Source organism: Canis lupus, chromosome 11, assembly GCF_048164855.1.
Source record: "Canis lupus baileyi chromosome 11, mCanLup2.hap1, whole genome shotgun sequence".
Classification (NCBI taxonomy): Eukaryota; Metazoa; Chordata; class Mammalia; order Carnivora; family Canidae; genus Canis; species Canis lupus.
In genome coordinates this window covers 66,506,445-66,524,537 of record NC_132848.1, presented here as the reverse complement: position 1 = coordinate 66,524,537, position 18,093 = coordinate 66,506,445, and the positions used below count along the sequence as shown (strand labels likewise).

The 18,093-nt window shown below is 36.3% G+C and overlaps 1 protein-coding gene across 7 annotated transcripts in view; it reads left to right on the top strand.

Annotated features, from left to right (window-relative positions):
• Positions 1-18,093, top strand: part of VPS54 (VPS54 subunit of GARP complex) — a 78,177-nt gene that overhangs the window by 4,711 nt on the left and 55,373 nt on the right. For 2 of the 7 annotated variants that reach the window (XM_072768584.1, XM_072768583.1), the window contains one exon: positions 17,194-17,230. The exons of 1 other annotated variant lie outside the window; for it this stretch is intronic. The gene's annotated coding sequence lies outside the window, so the exon portion shown is untranslated. Of the gene's footprint in view, positions 1-8,486; positions 8,750-8,986; positions 17,231-18,093 lie in introns of those variants that run through there. 4 more of the 7 variants (XM_072768582.1, XM_072768581.1, XM_072768586.1 and 1 more) reach the window with 3 other exon arrangements.

Here is an 18,093-nt window from a genome sequence, read left to right as displayed (position 1 = left end):
AAAGAAGGATGGCATATACTGTATATTATTTAGGTGTCTCCTTGTACTGTTATTGTTCTGTTTTTAAAAATTCAAATTTTAAAAACAAAATTAATTAAAAAAAAAAAAACTAAGATTAACAAGGTTGGTTGTAGGCCTCCTTTTCCAAAGACCCACGGCCCTAACATCCAAACTAATGGTTCTCATACAGGGCGAATTTGCCCTCCAAGAGACATTTGGCGGTGTCTAGAAACGTTTTTCTTTTTTCAATGTCACAACTGAAGGTGGGGTGCCATTGTCATCTAGGCAGGAATGTTGCCAAACTTCACAATGCACCAGATATATCCTATGTCATCCCACCCTCCCCATTCAACAAAGAAGTATCCACCCAAATGGTGGTAGTATTGCTTTAAACCTGTGGTTTGCATTATTCCAGTAAGTGCCTGAACTAGTGTTCTCATCTCCCACCAGGTGGGAAAATAGGTCTCACTGAGTACTGTTTAGTACATTAGATTAACCCTTTAAGTCCTCCAACGACTCACTCTTTGAAGTGGAATAAAGTGGAAGGCGGTAAAGGGAGAAGTAGAAAGCAATCTAATTATGCACAATGCAGATATTCTTTAGTCTGTTTAGGTATCTCAAATTCTGAAGAAAAAATTTTTTCCCCTGAAAATGCAAAAGCCTTCTTTTACTGCAGATTTGAACTACTTTTGTGTTTTGAATTGTGAGTTACTGGTGCAAAGGTTTTTGAAATTGCAGTAGATATAGTAGTATTTTTTTTTTATATAGAAGGTTTTTGGTTTTGTTTTTCTGGTAGCTTCAAATGCCAAAAGAGAGAAGTAGTAAACTAATTTTTTATGAATTACTAATGTACATTGTGAATGTCCAACAAGATTCGGAGCTCATATATGAATTGCAACTTTTTTTTCTCATTCTTGTAGGCCCCAATTTTGACTCATTTAGTTTGGTTTTATTTTTCATTTAATTTGTTTTTAACAAGCTTAGTTTAGTGATGAAAGAAAAAAAGACTGACAGTTGGGGGTCACTTTTGCTACTTACCTGCCTTATTACTTAGATAAATTTATTATTCTCAGTCTTTCTGAGCCTTGATTAGACTCTCTCATCTATGAAATAGGAATAGTGATAATTCCTGTATTATAATGTGATTGTGAAAATTAAGTAAGGTAAGGTGTGTTTAGGTGCTACGTCAACTATAAAACACCGTGTAAGAATTAGTTCCTACACCTGGAACTAATATAATATGTTATTTGTCAATTATACCTAAATTTTAAAAAGTTACTTGTTTCAGAAGAATCAAATTAGAATAGGATATAGAGGGTACCAAAGTTAGGAATATAGACAGCAAGGCAGAGAACAGTGACTGCAGATAGTATCTCTAGAAAGAAGAGAGAAATTCTAAAAATATATTGGTAACAAACTAGTAAAAGAACCAGTATTATCACCAAAATTTCAAATTCTTCCCTATAAGAGCAAATTGACTTCTTTCAGTAGCACCTGAAAGTATCACTGTAAATACGGTATAATATGGGCAAATATAAGTTAACGAGAAAGGGTTACCCGTTTTTAAACTATGCTATTTGAAAAGTTATGAAAAATATATAATTCATTTCAGAATTAAAATTTTCAGTAGTGACATATTTGTACAAAAAGTTTTAGCCTTTTCAAGAGTAAGCTCTAGTTATCTGGATTAATTCCCTTGTTGGGAATAATTCTTTCTGACTTGTTTTATAATTAGGGGGTACTCTGCCCCTAGTAATTGCTCTTCAGATATGAGGCTTTAACTGAATAGAGTTTTAAAGTCTATTCACTGTAAGATCTTAATCTCTTTCTAGATTTGTTTCTTTTTCTGTTATTTTTCAACATCTTTTTGCACAAAACGAGATGCTTTGATTTTTCTACATGTCCAGTAGTCCATAGATGTGCTCTAGTGTTTAGAGTTGAATTAACTAAAAAACATGAAATGAATGGGGAAAAATGTAATCTCTTACAATTTTTTTAACTGGTCAGCTTTACAGTCATGCAAAATTAAGACTTGAAGAAACAGAACTGGAGCTATTGAATGAGATTTTTCGAGGGTAGCATTAGGTTAGAATAGTTGGAGACAGTATTAAGAAAACATTATGTGGCGATATTTGTTTTTTTGTTTGTTTTTATTGTAAACAAATTGGATTTAAGAAGGGAATTTTCATGGCAAAAAGTGTTACTGATTTGGAGAATTTTATAATCAAATAGTTGGCTTTTTGACTCACAGGAAGTTGGTGTTTGGGTATGAATATTGTGGTATGCATCACATTTTATGATATGGAGTGAATAAAGTAAAACTTTGAAATCATATAAATATGTCAAGAAAGTTAATGTCTTGTTGATGATGTTTCAGTTTGGCTAGACTGAGGGGTAGATTAGAACCAGGTTGTAAAAAAGTTTTTGGACTTGATAGATGTGTATCAAAGAATACTTAAGGAGAGGGGCCTAATCAGATCTGAATTTTAGAAAGATGATTCTAAAGTTGAGTGAGGTTAGGACCAATGAATGACTTTTGGTAGAAGATTCTCATAGCAGTTTAATCTGTAAATAACATCCTGAACTAGATTACTGACAATTGGAATGGAGAGCAAGGGATGGGTATGTGATTAATTTTGGAGATAGAATCCATAGGACAGTCCACACTGGTATAGAAATTAAAGAATGTAGAGATCAGGGAGTCAAGTTGGCTCTAGGGTCTCTAATTTAGGAAACTAACAGATTATGTTGCCATTAACTGAGCTAGAGAAGGAGTAAACTTTTGGCAAGTGGAGTCAGATGAAGATAGTAAATAATGAATTTAAGTTTTGGATATATTCAGTTTTCATCTTTGAGACTTGTAGGTGAAGATGCCCAGTAGGCAGTTATAAATATGGTTCTAGGACACTGAAAAGAGGTTAGAACTGGAGAAAGATCTGGAATCTCTTTGGTTTTCTCTATCTCTACTACCGTTATCTGAGTTCAAGCTACTATCTTCTCCCACTGAGATTACTGCAAGTTTCCTGTCTGGACTCTTCTAGTCTTGGTCTTCTCCATTCCATTCTCTTTGCTATAATCAGTGATTTTTCTAAAGGGCAAATCTGATTATATCTCTTCTCATCATAAATTATTTCTGTGACTTTATCTTTAGGATGAAATTCGCATTCCCTATTCTTTTTTCTTTTTTTTTAAGATTTTATTTATTTATTCATGACAGACACAGGGGGAGAGAGAGAGAGGCAGAGACACAGGCAGAGGGAGAAGCAGGCTCCATACAGGGAACCCGACGTGGGACTTGATCCTGGGTCTCCAGGATTGCGCCCTGGGCTCAAGGTGGCGCTAAACCACTGAGCCACCAGGGCTACCCCGCATTCCCTATTCTTTTAATAGATTTATAAATTCATTTAAGTTCTTTTCCCAATTTACCTCTCTAGCCTGTGACTCTCCCCAACTCCCTTCTTCCCCCAAATATATAATTTCCTCATTAAAAAAAAAAAAAGATTTTATTTAAGACAGAGCAAGTATATGTGCATGAGGAGGGGGAGAGCAGAGAGAGAGAGAGAGAGAGAGAGTCTCAAGCAGCTTCCACGCTGAGCCAGGAGCCTGACGTGGGGCTCAATCTCACAACCCTGAGATTATGACCTGTGTGAAAGTCAAGAGTCAGATGCTTAATTGACTGAGCCACTCAGGCACCCCTAATTTTCTCAGACATACTGAATTCTGGTTTCTGGCAGAAGGCTCTTTTTTCCCCTCCAAGACTTTGCACATATATTCTCTATTCCTGGAGTATTCTTGTCACACACTTCCTCCCCATTTGTTTGGCTCATTTCTAATTATTGTCAGTTCTTGGTAAGCCTTCATTGATTCATTATTTTTATTGAAAAAATTTTAACCTACAGAAAAATCAAAAGAATAGTGGAGTGAGCACCTAATAGTGGAGTGAGTTTACATATATAAACCTCCCCCTCCCATACACATTTCCCTTTGCCAAATCTAAAAGCAGGCTGTAGATTTCTGATGCTTTACGCCTAAATACTTAAGCATACATTTCCCAATAGGGACTTTTAAGCATACATTTTAAGCATACATTTCCCTATACATTTCCCTATAGGGACTTTCTTTTACACAATCACAGTATTATTATGACACCTAAAAATATCAACAGTTACTCAATAACATTATTAAACATACAGTCCATACCTAAATTTCTCCATTTGTCCCCCCAAAATTTTTATGGCTTTTTTTTCTCTCTGCTAATGCAATATTCAGTCAGGGTTCATGCATTGCATCCGACTGGTATGCCTCTTTAGTCTACCCCATCTGGACTGAGGCCCAGTGCCTCCTTCTCTTCTTTGGTTTATCCTTTGAAAAGTGAAGGCATTTGTGCTCGAGTATATTCCATATTCTGAATTAGTCTGTTTCTTCATGGTTAGATTCTGGTTAGATATTTCTGGCAAAAATATCATGTAGATAAAGTGTATTCCTACCACTTTATCACATCAGGAGGCACATAATGGCAGGCTGTCACCTTCTTGGTGATTCCAGCTTTGATCACTTGGTAAGGGTGGGAACTGATAGATCTCTCTACTATTTAATTAATAAATAATTGATAGGGTGATAATTTGTGGCCATGTAAATATCCTTTTCCTAATAGCCTTTTAGACCAGTGCTTTTACCATCCATTCCTTGCTTGAATCAGTCATTGCACTGGAGGATTACAAGATGATTTTTCTATTTTATGCTGTCTACTTTTATTGGCTTTTGAGGGCAGTGAGGTCAGATTAGATAAAGACTGAGAATAGGCAATTAAATTTGGAAATCAGGTCATTCCTCACCTTTTCCAGAGCCAAGTGAGTGGTGAAGTTGGAAGGTAGGTTGCTAAGGAGATAGATCAAAGAACGAATAGAGATTTGCCAGTGAAGGGGAGGCAAGAAGTAGTAGCCTGAGGAAATAGAGAGAAAGGACTTTATTTAGCACTTGTACTTTTTTTTTGGTGGGCTGATGAGATTGAAGATAGGAGAGTCAGGGAATAATTAATAGAATAGGGTCTCAGATGAAGTGGGAAGAAATGAGATTAGGAACTGCTGGTTAGGGGCTTAACTCTGGACAAGCGTAGCCACCTGTATTGTACCCCAGAAGTTAAGAGTTGTGAGGATTAGGTACAATTGGATATGGAGGGAAGAAGTTCTAGCTGAGGACCCTTTTTCTTTTGTTGTGAGGTAAAAACACAGTTACTTTTTGAGTGTGGGATTGATGAGGGTAAACTAGGGGACATGAGCAGAGTGATGGAGGTTATAAATACTGTGGGGATGGGGAAAGAGCAGTGTTTGAGGATAAATCAGTGAAAAGACTGCTGAGTAGGGCCTTATCTGAGGTTAGAATTTAAACATTTATAATCTGATGTTCCATATAAATTTTCTCTGGTGTTCTGCAGCCAGGAACGAAGCAAAGATAGATTGAAATTGGATGAGGGAGGACAGAATTGAACATGCAAGGGAGACTCTTGAAGTAATTGACGGAATAAATCCAACTGTCATTTTTGTTCTTAGGAATAGATTAAAATATAATTTCTTCTAGCACATATTTTTAAGGTAGGGTAAGTTATACAGATTTTATTTTAAATTTACTCTTCTTGTGTAGGCATTTTTGATATGTCTAATGGTTTACGTATTTAAGACATATATATTACCAGTAACTTTGAATGATATAGGGTTTATTTGCTAATCTTTGAATATGACACCAAGAACAGAATACTAACATTCTAATCTGATTGATTTTTGACAAAAATTTCACTAATAATATAGTCGTATCAATGGTCCCAAAAGGAGTAAGATAAAGCATCTAAGTTATATTTGGTTTCCATTGAAAAAAAATTTTTTTTATCACAGTTTGGTTTTATCATTCAATTATTGCCATTTAAAAATATTTAAATGTAGTATTATAAATAGTATTCTTTCTGTCTTTCTAGTCATGATTCTTTCTCATTGTTCCTTCTTGTCACTAAATTGAAAGTAAATGAGCAATGTCAGGAAGCACATGTATTCAATTTCCTACAGGACCCTGGGCCTTATAATATCAAATGAGAATGTAAAGAAAAGGCAAATAGTACAACTGTGTTCTTATGTTCTGGTTTTGACTTTGTTTTTATTTTCTGGGTTCACTTTAGCTTCTTCTGTGCTCCTTTAATACCCAAAATAAGTAGACAAGTACTTATTTATGTGGCAACCTTAATTTGTGGGTATTTCTTGAAAGCCCAGATGTTTATGTTTAAATTTTAGCTTTATTATTGAGATCTTTGTGATAAATAATTTAAAAGTTTTTAAGTACTTAAAAATTATAATTAAACTAGATTTTGTCAGGTGATGAATCTTGAATGGTGTAGAAGTATATTGCTATTTGTGTGTAGGTTGTATCAAGGAAGCCTATCTATAACATTTACCAGAAGTTGGCTCTTAAAATTCCAAAAGTATTTTGAAAAGTGCTTCTTAGAATGTGAGGTATTTGAGGTATCTTAAATTACTGATTTAAAAAATAGTCTCGACTGATTTCTGTCATTGATCTTTGGTAGGATATTACAGTATGGCTTTTTCCCTTGCATGTATTAGTATATCAGTTTGCCATTATTTGTTCGTTTGCTTTAAAAAAAAAAAAAGAATTGAGTATTGACTTTTTTTCTTTTTTACTAAACTCAAACCCAGAATTGTATCACAAAATGTGACAGAGCTAGAGCTCTGTCTCTACACCATATTGCTATTATGTAAAATGGCAATATGTGTAGAAAAGTGTAAAAATTTCCCACTTTATATCTTCTCAAATTATAAATACATATGTTATAAAAGCTCACTAATGAGTTATTTAATTACTTGGGGGTATCTGGGTGGCCCAGTTGGCTAAGTTTCTGACTTAAGCTGGGGTCATGATCTCTGGGTCTTGGGATCAAGCCTCACCCATATTGGTGTTCATACTTAACCCACTACCTGCCACAGGCCCTGTGCAGGGTGGGGAGCATGCTCAGCAGGGAGTCTGCTTCTCCCTCTCTCTCTCTCTGCCTCTCCCCCTGCTTTGTGCATGCTCTCTTTCATATAAATAAATAAAATCTTTTTAAAAAGTTCATTAATTACTTAAAATTCAGAACATATTTCCTGTTGAAAGTATTAAAATGATGGCTCACAGTAGCCAAGTTGCAGCTCAAGAGTTATCCCTTTGCTAAGAAAAATAATAGTAGATTATACTGATGAAAATTTATCTTTCTCCTTAAGGAGCAGTTTTCTAGCCACCCAGGTCTTATAAAATTCTTTGAACCTAAAACTGTCCTAAAAAAAATCAATTCTTATTTGATCTCAGGGTTGTGAGTTTGAGCCCCACATTGGGTGTAGAGATTACTTAAATAAATTAAAAAAAGTTGAAGTCAAGTCTTAAAAAAATCTTATCACAGTTAGATGATTATTATTGCTACCATTTCTTTTTCATATAAGATGGACATAAATATTTGTTAGTGTAAATAATTGTTATTGGATCTGATGAGAAAAAGAAGAGAGGAAAATACTGGATGTCTGAAATGGATGAGAGGCAATATAGTGAAATAATTTAGATTTTGGTTTTTTGGAGAGGAAATATGGTGTAGAGACAGGCATGGAATTTAGAATCAGAAGATCTGAGTGCAAATCCCATCTTCACAATTAATTAGCTAAATAGTCTGAAACCAAATTTCTTTTGAACCTGTTTCTTCATCCACATAATGCGGATCACTGATTCATTCAGACATGTTTTTTTAGATTGTTAGACAAACAAAATAATCAGAATGAAAACAAGCAATTATGAAATGTATTGTGTTTAGTCAAATATTAGTAATAATGTAATTCTCCTTTCTGTTGCTTCCCTCTCCCTTGCCATCTTTCCTTCTTTCACTGATAACATGTTTTCACTCTTAACCTTAGGACTTTAGAACTTGGGTGGGAGTGTACCCAAGTCTCAACTGATTCCACTCCCCGCCCGCTATAAGGGAATTAGAGAAGTGGGATGGAGTGCACTTTTTCTGTTACCGCCTTGCTAATTTTCTCACTGTTGCCTGACAGAGTCCTGTCTTTCTCGAGGTAGGGCATAGTGTGAGGTGCCTCACAGTCCCTAGGTGTCATTATTCTCTCTCTGCCTTCACTGCCATACCCCTAATCCCCATGTATATCTAACTCTTCTTTCTCTCTCCATTTTCTCTCTCCAGTACCTTTTCTTATCCCTTCAGTTGGTTTCTTGCTGTTTGCCTACAGATATACTCAGGTCTCCTTTGGCTAAAAAAATTCTTGCTCAAATCTTAGTCACTTCTTTCACCACCAAAGAGATGTTGATCTTGTTGCCTTTATTACTTCATCACTTAATTAACCTTTTGAGGTACAGCTTCTGTCCTAACCACTGTCCTAATACTGTTCTAAATCAGTAACCTCCTTGACTTCTCTCTCTGGATCTTGTTGACACTACTGTTCACACTTTTTTTTTTTAATTTTTTTAATTTTTTTTTATTTTTTTAATATTTCTTTTTTTTTTTTAATTTATTTATGATAGTCACACAGAGAGAAAGAGAGAGGCAGAGACACAGGCAGAGGGAGAAGCAGGCTCCATGCACCGGGAGCCTGACGTGGGATTCGATCCCGGGTCTCCAGGATCGCGCCCTGGGCCAAAGGCAGGTGCCAAACCGCTGCACCACCAAGGGATCCCCTGTTCACACTTTCCTCCTGGACACTTCTCCCTTGCTTCTGTAAGGATGGGTATTTCTGACTTCTTTCTTCCATTCCCTGTAAATGTATTTGCCTTACCCCTTTCTCTGAGCTCTTATTAGCCGCTACCTACCCCCCCCCCCCACTTTTTGCACTTTCTCGTTGTGTATTACTTTCCTGTGACTAGAAGTATTCTCTTTTATTCCTGCAATGTAATTGAACTGGGAAAAGCGATTGAAAATTCAGGGAGGCAGGATTCTGTACGCTACAGGAGAGAATTTTTTTTCCTAAAGCAATTATAGTTGTACAGTAATAATCTGCTTTCGAAGAAGTCCGTTCTCCACTATTAAAGGTTTTCAAATGGAGACCAAAAAAGGACCCTTGTAGAAAGGACTCATTAATTAGGTAGAAAGTTGAGCCAGATGTTCTTTTAAAGTCCCTCCCTGGGGCACCTGGATGGCTCAGTTGGTTAAGCATCTGCCTTCTGCTCACATCATGATCCCAGGGTCCTAGGATCGAACCCTGTGTTGGGCTCCCTGCTCAGTGGGGAATCTGCTTCTCCCTCTGCTCCCTCCCTGCCTATGCTCTCTGTTGCTATTTCTGTCTCTCTGTCTCTCTCAAATAAATAAATAAAATCTTTTTTAAAAAAGTCCCCTCCAACTCAGAGATTACAATTTTTATCTGCTCCCATGGATTCAACTTTGACCTTTATTCAGATGTTTTCTAAATCATCTGCCTCTGCCTTCCCTCCCTCATCCTTTCTCTCTCACATAGTATTTGTCATCAAACTTGCTTCTCTTCTAGGCCACCTATTTTCTAGTTTCAACATCATTTTCCAGTATTCTTTTTTCTCTCCTTTTATGAGTATGGCTTTGAGGACGACTGTTCTGTTCTTGGGCTACTTTGTTGATAGTAAATTATATGTGCCCGGGGATCCCTAGGTGGCTCAGCGGTTTAGTGCCTGCCTTCAGCCCAGGGCGTGATCCTGGAGTCCCAGGATTGAATCCCACATCGGGCTCCCTGCATGGAACCTGCTTCTCCCTCTGCCTGTGTCTCTGCCTCTCTCTCTCTCTCTCTCTCTCTCTCTCTCTCATGAATAAATAAAATCTTAAAAAAAATTATATGTGCCTATATAACTTCGTTGCCTCCTCTCTCTACAAACTAGGAGCACTCAAGCAAAGGACACTAATAGAGGAGGCTCAGGAACCTAAGGTTTAAATTGATTTTAAAACTTTCTATGGCCCAGTCCAAATGTTAACACTTAAGATGTTGATAATAGTAAATAGTAGTAGTTGCAGTTTTTTTTATTGAATGTCTACTATGTGCCAAGTATTGTGCGATGAGTTTACATAGGTTATGTAAGTTATATTTAAGTTTTACAACATTCCTATGAGAAAGATACCATTGCTGTCCCATTTACAAATAAGGAAACTGAGACTTGGGAAGGTAAGAAAGTTGTCAAGGTCACACAACTAATAAGTGTTCGATATCTAATTCACTTTATGGCCAATTTTCTTAAGTATACTTTATATACTGTGTTACAAGAATGTAGAGACTCTAGAATAAAATTTTAGAAAGTCAGGTAATGTCCTACAAACAAGATAATGTTGACTTCGTATGTTTTTAGATAGGACATTGTTAGTGGCTTATTTGTGCTTATTACCTCTTTATCCCTGATATTCATTCCTTTGTTCATCCATTCATTGAACTTTTTAAAAATTTAATTTAATTAAAAAATTTAAAAAAGATTTTATTTATTTATTCATGAGAGACACAGAGGAGGAAAGAAGCAGAGACACAGGCAGAGGGAGAAGTAGGCTCTATGCGGGACGCCTGATGTGGGATTTGATCCTGGGACTCCAGGGTCACGCCCTGAGCTGAAGGCAGACACTTAACCACTGAGCCACCCAGGCGTCCCTTGAACTTTTTAAAAATTTTTAATTAATTTAATTAATTGAGAGAGAGAGAGAGAAAGCAGGAGCAGAGGGAGGGGCAAAGGGAGAGGAAGAAGCGGACTCCCTGCTGAGCAGGGAGCCCAGTGCTGGACTCCATCCAGGGACCCCTGGTTTATGACCTGAGTTGAACGCAGATGCTTGACTAACTGAGCCACCCAGGCATCCCTATTCATTGAAGTTTCATGCATTTTAACAATTGCTTAGACTTTGCTAAATGTGGTATAGGAAAGTGAATGAAGCAAGTATAGGTTTTCAGTATAGTGAGGGAGACAGAAGATTAACAGGTAAATAATTGGTTATAATTTAAACAAATACTACAAAGATCACAAAGTGTCATGCTAGTGAGGACCAGTGGAAAGGAAGGGAGAGGATGTGCTTAGATACAGTGGTCAGGAGAGGCTTGTTATGCCACTAAGCAGATAATGTTTTGTTGTATACCTTTTCATATATTATGTGTATCTAGAGAGAGCTATGTAGTTTTTATATCAAATGGGATTTTACTATTATTATTTTACTATTTTGTTCTGTTGTGTAATCTCATAATTGAGTCTCTTGAAAGTATAGTCTTTGTTTCTTAATCTCCCTACCAATTCCACTTCAGCTTTTTTTTTTTTTTTTTTTCCTTTCAGGATTTGATTTAAATTCAAGTTAATTCACATATAGTGTAGTGTTAATATCAGGGGTAGAATTTAGTGATTCATCCGTTGCATATAACACCCAGTGCTCATTACATCAAGTGCCCTCCTTAATGCCCATCACCCAGTTACCCCACTTCCTCTCCACCAACCCTCAGTTTGTCCCTATATTTAAAAGTCTCTTACGGTTTGCCTCCCTCTTTGTCTTATTTTCATTATCCTTCCCTTCCCCTATGTTTGTTCATCTGTTTTGTTTCTTAAATTCTACATATGAGTGAAATCATAGGGTATTTGTCTTTCTCTGACTTATTTTGCTTAACATAATACCTTCTGGTTCCATCCACGTCATTGCAGATGGCATGGCAAGATTTCATTCTTTTTGATGGCTGAGTAATATCCTAGTGTGTGTGTGAGTGAGACATCTTCTTTATCTGTTCATCAGTTGATGGACATTTGGGCTCTTCCCATGTTTTGGCTATAGTGGACATTGCTGCTATAAACATTAGGGTGCATATACCCCTTTGAATAACTGTGATTGTATCCTTTGGGTAAACACCTAGTAGTGCAATTGCTGGGTTGTAGGGTAGTTCTATTTTTAACTTTTTGAGGAACCTCCATGCTGTTTTCTAGAGTGGCTGTACCAGTTTGCATTCTCACTAACAGTGTAAGAGGGTTCCCCTTTCTCCTTACCCTTGCCAACATCTGTTGTTTCCTGAGTGGTTAATTTTAGTCATTCTGACTGGTGTGAAGTGGTATCTCCTTGTTTTGATTTGTATTTCCCTGATAGTGATATTGAGCATTTTTTCATGTGTTTGTTTGCTATTTGTATGTCTTCTTCTGGAAAATATCTATTCATGTCTTCTGCCCTTTGCTTAACTGGACTCCTTTTTTGGGGGCGTTGAATTTGATAAGTTTTTTATAGATTTTAGATACTAGGCCTTCATCTGATATGTCACTTGCAAATATCTTCTCCCATTCCATGGGTTACCTTTTAGTTTTGTTGATTGTTTCCTTTGCTGTTGAAGTTTTCTATCTTGATGAAGTCCCAATAATTCATTTTGCTTCCCTTGCCTTTAAAGATTTTATTTATTTATTCATGAGACAGAGAGAGAGAGAGAGAGAGAGAGACAGTAGAGACACAGGAAGAGGGAGAAGCAGGCTCCATGCAGGGAGCCCAATGTGGGACTCAATCCCGGGTCCCCAGGATCATGCCCCAGACTGAAGGCAGCGCTAAACCACTGGGCCATCCGGGCTGGCCTTCCCTTGCCTTTAAAAACATCTAGTAAGAGGTTGCTGTGGCTGAGGTCCAAAAGGTTGCTGCCTGTGTTCTCTAGGATTTTGATGAATTCCTGTCTCACATTCAGGTCTTTCATTTTGAATTTGTTTTTGTATATGATGTAAGAAACTGGTCCAGTTTCTTCTTTCTGCATGTTGCTGTCCAATTTTTTTCCAACACCATGTGTTGAAGAGAATGCCTTTTTTCCATTGGATATTCTTTTCTACTTTGTCGAGGATTAGTTGACCATATAATTGTGGGTTCTACTCCAACATCTGCAGTCTGGCCTCCACACCCACTGTTGGACTTGATATTGTTTCTGATGTGACTGGTCACTGCCTAATTGCCAAATCTAAACGATGTTTTTTTTTCCCCCCTTTTATTTGTGAATTCTGAATTGATTTTTCTCTCACTTTCTTGGATGTTTCTTCTTTATCACAAACTTTTCCTACATTTTTTTTTAAAGATCTTATTTATTTTGAGAGAGAGAGAGAGAAACAAAAAACAAAGAGCGCGCGAGGGCGGGGGGTGGGGGGCAGAGGCAAAGGGAGAGCCCATGTGTCTAGCCTAACTTGGGGCTTGATCTCACAACCCTGAGACCACAACCCCAGTTGAAATCAAAGAGTTTGACGCCTAACCGACTGAGCTACCCAGGTGCTCTGCTGTTTCAGGATTTATTTATTTATTTATGGAAGAGAGCATGCACGTGTGCACACACGTGTGGTAGGGAGGGCAGAGAGGGAGAAAGGCAGAGTCTGCTGAGCACAGAGCCCTACTTGGGGATCAATCTCACAACCCTGAGATCATGACGTAATCCAAAATTAAGAGTCAGATGCTTAACCAACCAAGCCATCCAGGTGCCCCTATATCTCTCATTTCTTTCTTAAGAAATGTTTAAATCCTCTTAGATTCTGTTCTTGGCCCTCCATACTGATAATCTCCTAGAGTGATGGATTAAAGTTTATAATGATTTACCAGTCTTGTGGATCAAGTCCAAAGTCCTGTGTAAGGTTTCACCCAGCTTAAGGATTATTCATTTCTTTTATCTAAGGAAAAAAAGAAATGAACCTTTATTAATATTTATTTTAAGAATTGATACTAGTACCTTCAATCAGTCCATATGTTAATTTATCTGATGATTATCTTTATTTTAACTGGTGGCTCTCAGCTGGGGTGATTTTATCCTCTCCCCTCTTTTCCCCCACCCCAGGATGTTTGACTTTGTCCGGATACATATTTGGTTGTCATAACTTTGTGTGGAGAAGGAGGAGAGGGTGCTATCGGCATCAAGTGGATAGAGGCCAGGGATACATCTAAAGATCCTACAATGTATAGGGTGACAACACTCAATAACAAAGAATTATTCAGCTCAAAGTCTTAATGATGCCATGGTTGAGAAACCATGCTTTAACTGGATTTTAGCATTTCCTTTAATTATGAGTGTAGGTAATCCTTCACAGGGGTATTAGTACTACCTGTAACTTTGTCATTGGTAGAAATTTCAACTATTTTCATGTTGCATTAATTTGTTACAGGTACCTTGAAATATTTCATTTATTGCTTAGAAATTAAGATAGGTTTGCATTAATTGAGAAGCAAAAATTACTATATATTGTATTTAAAAAATTTATCTCAGTATAGTTGTCCATTGTAATCCAATGTATTTTATACATTACAGACATTATTCTGGGAAGGGGTCTGTAGACTTCACCAGATTGCCAAGGAATCCTCAGGGCAGAAAAGCTTAACCCCTGGTTTAGAGGCTTAATTAGATTGGGTTAAGCATTTTTGGTGAGACATGCTTCATGGGTGATCACGTTTATAATTTCATGAATCACTTAATATTAAGTTGTTTTACTGTTATTAATGATGCCAAGTTTGATGACTTAGTTAAGGTAGTGACAGCCAGATACTAAAGATTCATTCCTGGGGATCCCTGAGTGGCTTAGCGGTTGAGCTCCTGCCTTCGGCCCAGGGGGTGATCTTGGAGTCCTGAGATCAAGTCCTGGGATTGAGTCCCACATCAGGCTCCCTGCATGGAGCCTGCTTCTCTCTCTGCCTGTGTCTCTGCCTCTCTCTCTATCTCTCTCTGTCTCTCATGAATAAATAAATAAAATCTTAAAAAAAAAAAGATTCATTCCCCCTTTGCATTGCTAAGTAATCTGTGGGGGGTAACACTTTGGCACTAGGTGAGTTTTCTGTTTCTGAACAACTTTTCACCTAATAACTTTAGCATATGTTGATGATCTTTGCCTCAATTAGTTTTTACATTGGGATTACAAAATCATGATTTTCTCATTCAATTATTCTTTCTACATTTATTACTGGCTTTCTTCTGCAAAGAAGAACTTCCCTTTCTTTAATCCCACTCCAGTCCCTTTTCCTCATCTCTTTGTTTTCCCCTAAATATCACTCTGTATTCATTATTTTTTATTTATCCAGTAGATTATGCTCAGGTAGCTTGCTTTCTTTTTTTTTTTTTTGCTCAGATTTTCCCCCATGTGGCCAGTGGGAGCCTCTTTAACTTGGTCCTTTGTTCTTTTGACAATTCTTCTGGTCTGTCTTTGAGCATTTACTTGCTTTCTGACACAAGAGTTCCCAAGGATCAACATGTTCTTTCTTTGCTCCAGGTCTGGACTCAGGTATTTCTTCAATGAACCATGGTTTCTTTGTGGGGATAGGTATACTTTTCACTTGTTCCTTGAACCTAGGGTATTCTACGTTCAGGGAACAGCCTAAAACAAACATTTTTCCGTATAAATTAATGGTAACCGTTTCTTCACTTTACACCATTTTAGTTTTACAAAAGATTTCATAAGTATTCTACTTATCATCTCATACCCATGCTCTTATCTATTCACTAAAGGATTATGAGAAACTGTCTAACATTTCTCTTCTGATCTGTTCTACACACCACCCATTTCATTCATCTTTAAAGTATTCATTATATACTATTTGTGCGCCAGGAACTGCTTTAGGCACATAGAATACATAGGAAAATGGAAACATCAAGAAGTTCATAGTCTAATAGAGAAGACCTATATAAAGACCAAAATTTCAGTATGATTATTGCAAAAAATAGAAATACATAAACGGTGACTAAATGTGAGAAACCAAAGAAGGATTCAAGATAACAGTTGAGTATGGTATTGTTAAAATTATGAAAAGATGATCAGATGAAGAATGGTAGAGTGATTTATAGATTCTTATTATGGGACGACTGATTACATGCCAAATGTGTTTCTAGTTGTTACAAGTGAAGGTATTGGAAATCATAGGTTACCTGCATTTGGTTCTTAGAGCTTTCCTTTTCCCTGTATTCTGTATTTTTTGTTTTTATTTTTGCTATTTTTTTTTTTCTGGATAGACTATTCTTAGAGAAACTTTCTTACTAAGATGCCTTATTATTTTTGTTCTTTAGCCTTTCAAGGAAAGATTTTTTTTTTTTTTTTTTTTTTTTTTTTTTTTTTTTGCTGAAGTTAGAGGCCATGGGGATTTGCTGTATTTGTTATGCATCCATGCCTTATGAATAAACCCATAATGTTTTTTAAACAATGATTGCACATACCAAGTAGCTACCATATTTATGTGGTCATTAATACAAATTTTAGTTCTTACTGTGGGGAAATCTTAACTCAGGATAGTTGAAGGAAATGGAGAGTCACATGGTTTAAAATTGGGACTCACCTATGTAGACAGTCCCCTAATTTTACATAATCTCTTTATAGCTAGAGATTTTCCCTCTTTTCCTAAGAATTAGGAGAGGTGTAGGAAAAAACAGAAAATCTGCATGTTTCCCAATTCAAAATTTTTAATGAGTAAATAAGGTGTCCCTCCCCTGCTCCCACCCTCGCCCAGATACTGAAGTAATTTATAGGAGTCTAGAAATGTTTTTGTACAAGTCCCCATCTCCTCAAGTATTTCTGGCTGAGATGGCACTTAGGATTTTTCCTTGCTGTTAAAATGACATGATGGTAAATAGAATAAATTGAAATTGTAGTGTGCTATTGTTGGAATCAATATTTAATTTATCTGACATCAAGCAATGGGCATTCAGCATAAATACATTTTCCAGATATTTGTAGCTACCCTCTTTAATATGTCAAAATGTTTTTAGTTTAGCCATTTTGTTTGATGAAATTAATTAAAAGGTTAGATTTAATGTTAAATTTAGAATTGTCCTACTGAACATTTAATATACAGGATTATGTATTATACAATATTTCCTATCCTTTAATTTTTTCTTTCAAATATATGATGCTTTTATACAAAAACAGTCATATACTTAATGTGAATGGGTGTAACTTCTACAGGTCAGTGATGCCTTGCAAGCCAAGGCTCTCTGACTAATTTGTCTAACCATACTCTGTGTGTGTGTGTGTGTGTGTGTAAATAAAATATGATTTGTCAGTACTTACCAATGCAAACATTTTACTCTAACCATGTCAGTTTCCACATAATTTTAGGATTATTCCATGTCCCTTAACCTTTTTTTTATGGTAGCGTTTGCTTTCTGGTCAGGGACCTTGAGGGAAGTTATTTATCTTTGTGCATTTTCTTAACAGCTTGTTTCTTATGGTCTCAGTGAGTGGTAATTGGATGTGTTTCCTTTGCATTAGGAGGACTGTGACAGATATTCAAAGAAGTCTGGGAAATGTAAGTTTTAGCTTTCTGATAAACTAGAGGGAAGTTAGATTAGATGAACTTTTTTGTCATCGTTCTTATTAGCCTTATGTCTCTGCTCTTTATTTCATATTCTTATTCTATTCACCAGATTTCCTTACTAGGCCTTTCTTTTTCTTTTCTTTTTTTTAATTTGTTGAAATACATGTATCTTTGTAAGCTACCTAGTCTTTCAGGGTCTTACATTTAGACAAGGTGATCTCTAAGTTCCCTTTCAGCTATAAACTTCTGATTATGCTTATTTATTTCTTCATTGAAAAATATTTACTGAATACGTGCTATTTGATAGATAATACCCTGCAATATAAGATTATCTACCCTCCAATAATAAAATAATACATGTTCTTCAGTATCCAGGTTATGTACCGCTTCATTTGTAAAATTCTACCTGGCACTGTAGCTTATATTATGTTGGCTTGCCCCACAAATTCTTTTAGGACTTACGAAAAAATGTAGACATAGGTTAACTTGTGTTTTCTTTAGTGTTTTGATTGTTTTGATTACTTAATGTAATTGTAGGCACCATGAAGAATTATACTTCTTTTATAATCATTTAATATAGTGACAGTCCACATTGTGATAATTATGATAATTAGCTTTTGTGAACACTAACTTTGATATGAGCATTGTTTTATTTTTTGTAGATGATTTTTTAAATTTAAATATATTACTTAAATTCAGTTTGCCCACATATAGTATAACACTTAGTGGAGATGAACATTGTTTTAAATGCTTTACATATATCCATTCCTTGTAATCTTACAAAAAATGTTTATGAAATGGGATCTCTTTTCATCTCCATTTTTACAGATGGAGGTTGGAGACACAAAGGTTAA